At 45.1% G+C, this 12,035-nt stretch overlaps 1 protein-coding gene across 1 annotated transcript in view; it reads right to left on the reverse strand.

Annotated features, from left to right (window-relative positions):
* Positions 1-12,035, reverse strand: part of grin3a (glutamate receptor, ionotropic, N-methyl-D-aspartate 3A) — a 105,044-nt gene that overhangs the window by 83,998 nt on the left and 9,011 nt on the right. The window lies entirely within an intron of this gene.

Below are 12,035 nucleotides of genomic sequence, written 5' to 3' on the forward strand. Positions count from 1 at the left end.
TCTGCAGCGATACGCCATCCCATCTGGTTTGCGTGTAGTGGTACTATTATTTGTTTTTCAACAGGACAATGACCCAACACACCTTCAGGCTGTGTAAGGACTATTTGACAAAGAAGGAGAGTGATGAGTGCTGCATCAGATGACCTGGCCTCCACAATCACCAGACCTAAACCAAATTGAGATGGTTTTTGGATGAGTTGGACGGCACAGTGAAAGTAAAGCAGCCAAACTGGGTTCAGCATATGCGGGAACTCCTTCAAGACTGTTGGAAAAGCATTCCAGGTGAAGCTGGTTGAGAGAATGCCAAGACTGTACAAAGCTGTCATCAAGGCAAAGGGTGGCTACTTTGAAGAATCTAAATGATAACATATATTTTAATTTGTTTAACACTTTTTCAGTTACTACATGAATCCATATGTGTTATTTCATAGTTTTGATGTCTTCACTATTATTCTACAATGTAGAAAATAGTACAAATAAAGAAAACCCTTGAATGAGTAGGTGTCCAAACTGTTAACTGGAACTACATATACACACACTACCGTTCAAAAGTTTGGGGGCACTTAGAAATGTCCTTGTTTTTAAAAGAAAAGCAAAAATGTTGTCCATTAAAATAACATAACATTTATCAGAAATACAGTGTAGACATTGTTAATGTTGTAAATGACTATTGTAGCTGGAAACGGCAGATTTCTTCATGAAATATCTACATAGGAGTACAGAGACCCATTATCAGCAACCATCACTCCTGTGTTCCAATGACACGTTGTGTTAGCTAATCCAAGTTTATCATTTTAAAAGGCTAATTGATCATTAGAAAACCCTTTCGCAATTATGTTAGCACAGCTGAAAATGTTTGTTCTGATTAAATAAGCAATAAAACTGGCCCTTAGACTAGTTGAGTATCTGGAGCATCAGCATATGTAGGTTCGATTTACAGACTCAAAATGGCTAGAAACAAATAACTTTCTTCTGAAACTCGTCAGTCTATTCTTGTCCTGAGAAATTAAGGCTATTCCATGCGTTGTTACAACGCTGTGTACTACTCCCTTCACAGAACAGCGCAAACTGTCTCTAACCAGAGGAGTGGGAGGACAAGTACATTAGAGTGTCTAGTTTTGAGAAACAGATACCTCACAAGTCCTCAACTGGCAGCTTCATTAAATAGTACCCACAAAACACCCGTCTCAACATCAACAGTGAAGAGGCGACTCTGGGATGCTGGACTTCTAGGCAGTGTTGCAAAGAAAAAGCAATATCTTAGACTGGCCAAAAAATAGAAAAGTTTAAGATGGGCAAAAGAACACAAACACTGGACAGAGGAACTCTGGCTAGAAGGCCAGCATCCCGGAGTCGCCTCTTCACTGTTGACATTGAGACTGGTGTTTTGCGTTTCCTATTTAATTTGACCTAACTCCACTCAAAAATATCTTCAGCTCCAACGCACCAGCCCTGTTATCCTCACACAAAGCCCCGAAACTGTGTTGTGACTTTGAAACCGAAGCATAAAAAGAAGACGAGATTGATTAATTTGTAAAGGCACGGGTATAAGGGCCCAAAACAGTGTCTGACACATATTTCGTGAATATTTCTTTATGCAATTCAACCTTTACAATTGTTCATGCACTTGTGCTTTTGTTTTGGAATACGGCAAAAAATTTGACCCTTGACCTGATTGGTTATATTATTATTTTTATCTTTATGGTTTCTACAAAATAAGCTTTAACTGGACTTTATGAATTACTAAAACTATATAAATATATAAAACTATAACTCTATTACTAATCGAATCAACAAATAAAGTTGATTAAATGGATTATACTGTAACACTTTTATTGGGAAATGAAAACAGGCCAAAGTTTTTTTTTCTAGGACATTGTAGTATTATACCAAACATGTCCTTGACATCTATCTAACCTAATGACCGTTGTTTTGTTTTTGATTTATATATTTCCACTAATATTTCTTCAAGCAATTAATCCTTTGTAATAGCGCGTGCACTATTTATCAAGCTTCGGTGCTTATGTTTGTGCACCTTGTGAGTTGATATGCACCGGCAGACATTATCTAGCTGGTACCTACAGGCAGAAAGGCCAGGCGGTTCTGGTATTGAGGTCCAACCCCTGGTTGGTCAATAGGTGACTAGAATAGAACACTCATCAATGACTAATCGCTCATCCCCTAGCTGAACTGAGCACTAACCCCTCATCTCCTAGCATAACTGAGCACTAACCCCTCATCCCCTAGCTGAACTGAGCACTAACCCCTCATCCCGTAGCTGAGTTGAGCACTAACCCCTCATCCCCTAGCTGAACTGAGCACTAACCCCTCATCCCCTAGCTGAACTGAGCACTAACCCCTCATCCCGTAGCTGAACCTAGCACTAACCCCTCATCCCCTAGCTGAACTGAGCACTAACCCCTCATCCCCTAGCTGAACTGAGCACTAACCCCTCATCTCCTAGCTGAACTGAGCACTAACCCCTCATCCCCTAGCTGACCTGAGCACTAACCCCTCATCCCCTAGCTGAACTGAGCACTAACCCCTCATCTCCTAGCATAACTGAGCACTAACCCCTCATCCCCTAGCTGAACTGAGCACTAACCCCTCATCTCCTAGCATAACTGAGCACTAACCCCTCATCCCCTAGCTGAACTGAGCACTAACCCCTCATCCCGTAGCTGAGTTGAGCACTAACCCCTCATCCCCTAGCTGAACTGAGCACTATCCCCTCATCCCCTAGCTGAACTGAGCACTAACCCCTCATCCCGTAGCTGAACCTAGCACTAACCCCTCATCCCCTAGCTGAACTGAGCACTAACCCCTCATCCCGTAGCTGAGTTGAGCTTAGATTAGTTGAGTTAGGTGGTGTCTGACCCCAATTATGAAATCGAATCAAATCAAATATTATTGATCACATACACATATTTAGCAGATGTTATTGCAGGTGCAGTGAAATGCTTGTGTTCATAGCTCTAACAGTGCAGAGCTTGTGTTCCTAGCTCCAACAGTGCAGTAATGCTTGTGTTCATAGCTCCACTAGTGGAGTAATATCTAACTAAATGATTGTGTTTCTTGTTCCAACAGTACAGTAATATCTAACTAAATGCTTGTGTTCCTAGCTCCACTAGTGCAGTAATATCTAACTAAATGCTTGTGTTCCTATCTCCAACAGTGCAGTAATATCTAACAATTCACAACAATACACAAATCTAAAAGTAAAAGAATGGAATTAAGAAATATAGAAATATTAGGATGAGCAATGTTCGGAGTGGCATTCACTAAAATACAGGAGAATAGAATACAGTATATACATATGAGATGAGTAAAACATAGACTAAGATACAGTAGAATAGAATACAGTATATACATATGAGATGAGTAATACATAGACTAAGATACAGTAGAATAGAATACAGTATATACATATGAGATGAGTAATACATAGACTAAGATACAGTAGAATAGAATACAGTATATACATATGAGATGAGTAAAACATTATGTAAACATTATCACAGTGACTAGTTAGGTTAGTAAATACAGTAGAATAGAATACAGTACATACATATGAGATGAGTAAAGCAGTGTGTGAACGTTATTAAAGTGACTAGTGTTCCATTATTAAAGTGACCAGTGATTCCATGTCTATGTACATAGGGCAGCAGCCTCTAAGGTGCAGAGTTGACTAGCTGGGTGTTAGCCGGCTAGTGATGGCTATTGAACAGGCTGATGGCCTTGAGATTGAAGCTGTTTTTCAGTCTGTCGGTCCCGGCATTAATGCATCTGTACTGACCTCGCCTTCTGGACGAGACCAGGGTGAACAGGCCATGGCTCGGGTGGTTGATGTGCTTGATGATCTTTTTGGCCTTCCTGTGAAATAAGGTGCAGTAGGTGTCCTGGAGGGAAGGCAGTGTGCCCCCGGTGACACGTTGGGCAGACCACACAACCTTCTGCAGAGCCCTACCATTGTGGTTGGTGAAGTTGCCGAAGTTGACGTACCAGGCGGTGATACAGCTAGACAGGATGCTCTCAATTGTGCATCTGTAAATGTTTCTGAGGGTCTTACGGGCAAAGCCACATCTCTTCAGACACCTGAGGTTGAAGAGGCACTGTTGCGCCTTCTTCACCACATTGTCTCTGTGGGTGGACCATTTCTGATCGTCAGTGATGTGGGCACTGAGGAACTTAAAGCTTTCCACTTTCTCCACTGCGGTCCCGTCGATGTGGATAGGGGGGCGTGCTCCCTCTGCTCTTTCCTGAAGTCCTTGAGCAGCTCCTTAGTTTTGGTGACGTTGAGGCAGAGGTTATTTTCCTGGCACCACTCCGTCAGGGCCCTCACCTCCTCCCTGTAGGCTCATCATTGTTGTTGTTGTTGGTAATCAGGTGTAGACTACTGTTGTGAAGCTTGCAAACCTGATGATTGAGTTGGAGGCATGCGTGGCCATGCAGTCATTGGTTAACAGGGAGTACTGGAGGGGGCTGAGCACGCACCCTTGTGGGGCCCCTGTGTTGAGGATCAGCGAAGTGGAGCTGTTGTTTCCTACCTTCACCACATGGGGGCGGGCCATTAGGAAGTCCAGGACCCAGTTGCACAGGTCGTGGTTCAGACTCAGGGCCCCGAGAATAATGATGAGCTTGGAGGGTACTATGGTGTTGAAGGCTGAGCTATAGTCAATCAACAACATTTACATAGGTATTCCTCTTATCCAGATGGATTGCATTGTCTGTGGACCAATTGGGGCGGTAAACAAATTGGAGTGGGTCTAGAGTGTCAGGTAAGGTAGAGGTGATATCCTTAACTAGCATCTCAAAGTACTTCATGATGACAGAAGATAGGGCTACGGGGTGATAGTCAATTAGTTCAGTTACCTTCGCTTTCTTGGGTACAGGAACAATGGTGGACATCTTGACGCAAGTGGGGACAGCGGACTGGGATAGGGAGAGATTGAATATGTCCGTAAATACTCCAGATCGCTGGTCTGCGCATGCTCTGAGGACGCAGCTAGGAATGCTGTCTGGGCTAGCAGCCTTGCGAGGGTTAACACGCTCTAATGTCTTACTCACGTCGGCCACGGAAAATGAGATCCCATCCTTGGGAGCGTCGATGTGTTATCCTCAAAGCGGGCGAAAAAGGTGTTTAGTGTGTCCTGGAGCAAGATGTCTGTGTTTGCAACGTGACTGGATTTCACTTTGTAATCAACTTTGTAATTGTCTGTAGACCCTGCCACATACGTCTTGTGTCTGTCTACACTGTTTGTATTCGACCATATTCCCAGTCACTTTGCCTTAGTTAAATGCGGTGGTTCACGCTTTCAGTTTTAATAGTCACAGTGTGAACAACATCCCTTATCCACTTCCTGATGAACTCAGTCACCGTGTCCATGTATACGTCAATGTTATTCTCAGAGTCAACCCGGAACATATCCCAGTCCGCGTGATCAAAACAAACTTGAAGTGTGGATTCTGATTGGTCAGACCAGCGTTGACTAGACCTTAGCACGGGTGTACTTCCTGTTTGAATTTCTGCCTATAGGAAGGAAAGAGCAAAATGGAGTCGTGATCTGATTTCCCGATGAAGGCGGGGGAGGGCCTTGTAGGAATCTTGAAAAGGAGAGTAGAAGTGGGCTATTGAATTTCCAGATTGAGTGCTTAAGTCAATGTGTTGGTAGAGCTTCGGGACAGTTTTCCTCAAATTTGCTTTGTTAAAATCCCCAGCTACAATAAATGCGACCTCATCATATATAGTTTCCAGATTGCACAAATCCCAGTGTAGTTCCTTGAGGGCCGTCGTGGTATCAGACTTGAGGGGGAATATACACGGCTATGACTATAACCGAAGATAATTATCTTGGGAGGTAATATGGTCTGCATTTGATTGTGAGGTATTCTAAGTTGGGTGAACAATAGGACTTGAGGTTCTGTATGTTATCACAATCACACCATGAGTAGTTAATCATGAAAACATACACCACACAACATACACTTCTTCCGGGAGAGATATTTATTTCTGTCCGCACAATGAACTGAATATCCAGCTGGCTATATGGACAGGGTTAATATATTCAGAGAGTGCCATGATTCCGTGAGTATGTTACAGTTCCTGATGTCTCTCTGGAAGGAAACCCTCACCCTGAGCTTGTCTACTTTATTGTCCATAGACTGAACATTAGCGAGTAATATACTCGGAAGTGGTGGATGGAAGTGGTGGATGGTGTGCATGCCTCCTGAGCCGAACTAGAAGTCCACTTCGAATACCTCTTCTCCGCCAGCAGTGTCTTGGAGCAGCCTCTGGGATAAGTTCTATTGCCCTGGGGGGTACGAACAAAGGATACAATTTGGGAAAGTCGTATTCCTGGTCGTAATCCGGGTGAGTTACCGCCACTCTGATATCCCAAAGTTTTTCCAGCTGTAGGCAATAACACAAAAAAACGTTCTGGGCAACTAATACAATAAATAACACACAAAATAAAGAAATACTACGAAGTTTCTTAGGAGTTAGATGCAGAGCTGCCATGTCTGTCGGCACCATCTTGACGCAACGTAGTGGACGATACACTGAATTGCCTTGTTAAATAACACACGGAATTGGGTTCCAATTGGGACACAGTTGTTGTCTGGAGATGAGCTGAGGGTCTTTCCAGAGAGGCCGAATAAGATGCTTAGTGAGGTCATTTCCCCAGGGGGCCGGGGCTATAGTGAAGACAACTTCCTGTAATTGACAGACAGAAAACAGGCAAATCTACACACACTAAATAAGAGCTCTTCATCCCTTCATGAATGTATCTCCAGATGTCAAAACAAGGACGTTGTGCCACTTCAGCAGCATATTAAAATATGAGTCCCAATTGACCTGATGGTAACGGTGATTCCTTGTAAATGTCTGGGGACTTCAACCCTGAGATCAAACCTGACTCAGATGAACCTGACTCATATAAGCCTGACTTTGATCAACCTGACTTGGATAAACCTGATTTAGCTTCTGTGTGTGGGGGGGTCATCTATCTATTTTATCTATCTATCTATCCCCAGCGTGTGGCATGGCTCCCAGAATCCGTCAAGTTAACTAATTACAGAACCCTTCAGGGTAACTAATTGCAGAACCCGTCAGGGTAACTAATTACAGAATCCTTCAGGGTAGTAACTAATTACAGAACCCTTCCTAATTACAGGATTTATTTTTTATTTATCAGCCCAATCAACAGGGATTGAGCAACATAAAAACCCTTGTTGCCCTCAGGGCTCTACTCTCATCCCCTTCAAAAACAACTTTCAAGTCCAAAATGGCACCCTATTCCCTATGTAGTGCACTACTTTGGACCACAGTCCTATGGAACCCTATTCCCTATACAGTGCACTACTTTAGACCAGAGCCCTATGGAACCCTATTCCCTATACAGTGCACTACTTTAGACCAGGGCCCTATGATTCTACTCAAAAGTAGGGTATAGGGTGCCATTTGGGTCGCAGACAACCACACACCACTGTTGTAACTGTTATTCGATGTGTATTGATACACAGTAAATAGTTATTAATGGCTAATGAGCAGGAAGTGTTTTCTTGTGTTGCTATAACGTAGCAGGTGGCCTGGTTCTCAGCCTGGGTCTCAGCCTGGTCTCAGCCTGGGTCTCAGCCTGGTCTCAGCCTGGGTCTCTGCCTGGGTCTCTGCCTGGGTCTCTGCCTGGGTCTCTGCCTGGGTCTCAGCCTGGGTCTCAGCCTGGTCTCAGCCTGGGTCTCAGCCTGGGTCTCAGCCTGGGTCTCAGCCTGGGTCTCAGCCTGGGTCTCAGCCTGGGTCTCAGCCTGGGTCTCAGCCTGGGTCTCTGCCTGGGTCTCTGCCTGGGTCTCAGCCTGGGTCTCAGCCTGGGTCTCTGCCTGGGTCTCAGCCTGGTCAGAGAAGTGTGCTTGTAGAGCATAGATACCAATGTTCTGATGATAACTGTCTTATCTGATGTTTGGTATGAGAGAGAAAGAACTGTTAATTACTCTATTTTCAATTGTAACATTGTGCTTTGGCAATATGTATCAATACGTTACACGGTATACCAATAAAGCAACTTGAAATGGAGAGTGGGAGAGACAGAGAAAGAGAAGGGCAAAGTGAGAGAAGGGCAGAGAGAAAAGCAGAGAGAGAGAAGGGCAGAGAGACAGGCAGAAAAACAGAGAGAGAGAAGGGCAGAGAGACAGGCAGAGAGAAAAGCAGAGAGAGAGACGGGCAGAGAGACAGGCAGAGAGAAAAGCAGAGAGAGAGAGACAGAGATGGGCAGAGAAAATGAAGGGCAGAGAGACAGACAAAGTGACAGAGAGAGAAAGGCAGAGACCAGCAGAGAGATAGGGAGAGAGGGACAGAGAGACAGAGGGAGAGAAAGGCAGAGAGAAAGGCAGAGAGACAGGCAGAGAGGCAGAGAGAAAGAGAGAGAAAGAGAAAAAGAGAGAAAGAGAGAGAAGGAGAGAAAAGGGCAGAGAGACAGGCAGAGAGAGAAAGAGAGAGAGGCAGAGAGGTAGAGGCAGAGAGGCAGAGAGAAAGAGAGAGAAAGATAGAGAAAGGAGAGAGACAGGCAGAGAGAGATCATTCGATCCCAGTGGTGTGTACAGTTAATCTTATTTTTTAAATATTTTTAAATCGTTATCCATTATATTTTCTGGAACATGCTAATATATATCATCCAACACCCATGATGCTCTGGGGCACAACTACGGCAAGTCTGTAAGTACAAATGGAACAATCCCAATATATAACATCTCCTCTTATGATGAACCAGTTTGTTACACTTTCACAGCTCCACTCTCTTGTTTTTATCCAATCTCTGTCACTTCCTGTTGAACATGGAAACAGGGAGAGCTCGGTTTGTTCTTTTGGAAATGTATATTGGAAAGTTTCTTAGTGGCTAGCTAACTTTTTAGTTTGGATCCCACGACGCAGTTGGCATCAGTTGCTAGGACTGCTACTCTCTGTTCAGTGATCCTTCCGACCAAGTCCGTGTCTGAGCCTAGCTGTTAGCTATACGCTAGCTGGGGTTCTTGAGGGCTTGAATGCAGCCAGCGACGTGGTTAGCCATTGTGGCTGAGACCACGGATTGTCCACTAGATCCCTGCTGTTTGTTGTTTTTAATCAGTGACCTGCCCTGTCTGGAACTACGAGGAGTAACAGTGTAAACGGTGCTAGCTAATATAACAAAGACCAAAGCCGGTGGGATTACCGTTGAAGACAGTGGTGTCTCTCTATCACAGATAAAGGATCTTTTAAACAAACAAAAATAGTTCTACAAGCAGTTGTGACAACAACAAGAAAATTAGCTTCAAGTGTTTTGTCCAAATACTGGAGGATTCAACTAATAAAAGAATGGACGACCTGACAAGAGAGGTCCAGGTCCTGAAGAACAGTTTGCAGTCCTCCCAGGGTCTGCTCGATGAGTTGAAACAGGAGAACAGCAAGGTGACAGCAATCTGTAAATCATTGCTCTGTGTGTGAATCCATGATAACAATGAGGGACAATCAAAGCAGAACAACAGAATTGCAGAATCTCAACATTACACCTGGACGGAGATTAGAACAAAGTGAGGGAAATGATCTCTGAGAAACTGGAGAGGGACCACAAGTAGATTGAGGTGGAGCGCGCCCACAGGACTGGAAAACCCACCACCGGTGACAAGCCCAGGTGACAGGCCCAGGTGACAGGCCCAGGTGGTCAAGTGGTCAAGTTCCTGAGGTTCAAGGACAAGGTAGCTGTTCTGGAAAGAGCCAAGACCTTGAGAGGAACGTATATCTTCCTCAACGAGGACTATCCTGAAGCTGTGGCCAGAAGAGGAAGTAGCTGATCCCGGAAGCTGCCAGAGCGCGTGGGGACCTTGCTAACATCCACTACGACAGGCTCATTGTCCACCCTCCCTCCCAGAAGACTGGAAGAGATGAGAGAGCCAAGACTATGGGTTTGTAGCTTCAACCCCGCAGCAAAAACCAAATGATTAATGGACTGCTGAATGTATATTTACTCTATCTTGCTTTGTCTGCTCATTTCAATATTATGTCTCTCTGAAAAGCTATTTTTGTACCTTTATTTTACTAGGCGAGTCAGTTAAGAACAAATTCGTATTTTCAATGATGGCCTAGGAACAGTGGGTTAACTGCCTGTTCAGGGGCAGAACGACAGATTTGTATCTTGTCAGCTCAGGGATTCAAACTTGCAACCTTTCGGTTACTAGTCCAACGCACTAACCACTAGGCTACCCTGCCGCCCCTACACTCTAACCACTAGGCTACCCTGCCGCCCCTACACTCTAACCACTAGACTACCCTGCCGCCCCTCCACTCTAACCACTAGACTACCCTGCCGCCCCTCCACTCTAACCATTAGGCTACCCTGCCGCCCCTCCACTCTAACCACTAGGCTACCTGCCGCCCCTCCACTCTAACCACTAGGCTACCTTGCCGCCCCTCCACTCTAACCACTAGACTACCCTGCCGCCCCTCCACTCTAACCACTAGACTACCCTGCCGCCCCTCCACTCTAACCACTAGGCTACCCTGCCGCCCCTCCACTCTAACCACTAGACTACCCTGCCGCCCCTCCACTCTAACCACTAGGCTACCCTGCCGCCCCTCCACTCTAACCACTAGGCTACCTGCCGCCCCTCCACTCTAACCACTAGGCTACCTGCCACCCCTGCACTCTAACCACTAGGCTACCCTGCCGCCCCTACACTCTAACCACTAGGCTACCTGCCGCCCCTACACTCTAACCACTTGGCTACCCTGCCGCCCCTCCACTCTAACCACTAGGCTACCTGCCGCCCCTACACTCTAACGACTAGGCTACCCTGCCGCGCCTCCACTCTAACCACTAGGCTACCTGCCGCACCTACACTCTAACCACTAGGCTACCCTGCCGCCCCTACACTCTAACCACTAGGCTACCCTGCCGCCCCTCCACTCTAACCACTAGGCTACCCTGCCGCCCCTCCACTCTAACCACTAGGCTACCTGCCGCCCCTACACTCTAACCTCTAGGCTACCCTGCCGCCCCTACACTCTAACCACTAGGCTACCCTGCCACCCCTCCACTCTAACCACTAGGCTACCTTCCGCCCCTACACTCTAACCACTAGGCTACCCTGCCACCTCTACACTCTAACCACTAGGCTACCTGCCTCCTCTACACTCTAACCACTAGGCTACCCTGCCGCCCCTATGCAGGAAAGGGCTGAAAATAGCCCATTTTAATACAGTGGGGCAAAAAAGTATTTAGTCAGCCACCAATTGTGCAAGTTCTCCCACTTAAAAAGATGAGAGAGGCCTGTAATTTCCATCATAGGTACACTTCAACTATGACAGACAAAATGAGGAAAAGAAAATCCAGAAAATCACATTGTAGGATTTTTAATGAATTTATTTGCAAATTATGGTGGAAAATAAGTATTTGGTCACCTACGAACAAGCAAGTTTTTTTTATTTAAGCAACATCTCAAGACATCAGTCAGGAAGTTAAAGCCTTGTTGCAAAAAGTCTTCTAAATGGACAATGACCCCAAGCATACTTCCAAAGTTGTGGCAAAATGGCTTAAGGACATCAAAGTCAAGGTATTGAGGTGGCCATCACAAAGCCCTGACCTCAATCCCATAGAACATTTGTGGGCAGAACCGAAAAAGCGAGTGCGAGCAAGGAGGCCTACAAACCTGACTCAGTTACACCAGCTCTGTCAGGAGGAAGGGGCCAGAAATCACCCAACTTATTGTGGGAAGCTTGTGGAAGGCTACCCGAAACGTTTGACCCAAGTTAAACAATTTAAAGCAATGCTACCAAATACTAATTGAGTGTAGTTAAACTTCTGACCCACTGGAAATGTGATGAAAGAAATAAAAACTAAAATAAATAATTCTCTCTACTATTATTCTGACACTTCACATTCTTAAAATAAAGTGGTGATACCTAACTGACCTAAGACAGGGAATTGTTACTAGTATTAAATGTCTGGAATTGTGTAAAACTGATATTTAAATGTATTTGGCTAAGGTGTATGTTAACTTCCAACTTTAACTAT

The sequence above is a fragment of the Oncorhynchus gorbuscha genome, linkage group LG16 (assembly GCF_021184085.1).
Source record: "Oncorhynchus gorbuscha isolate QuinsamMale2020 ecotype Even-year linkage group LG16, OgorEven_v1.0, whole genome shotgun sequence".
Taxonomy (NCBI): domain Eukaryota; kingdom Metazoa; phylum Chordata; class Actinopteri; order Salmoniformes; family Salmonidae; genus Oncorhynchus; species Oncorhynchus gorbuscha.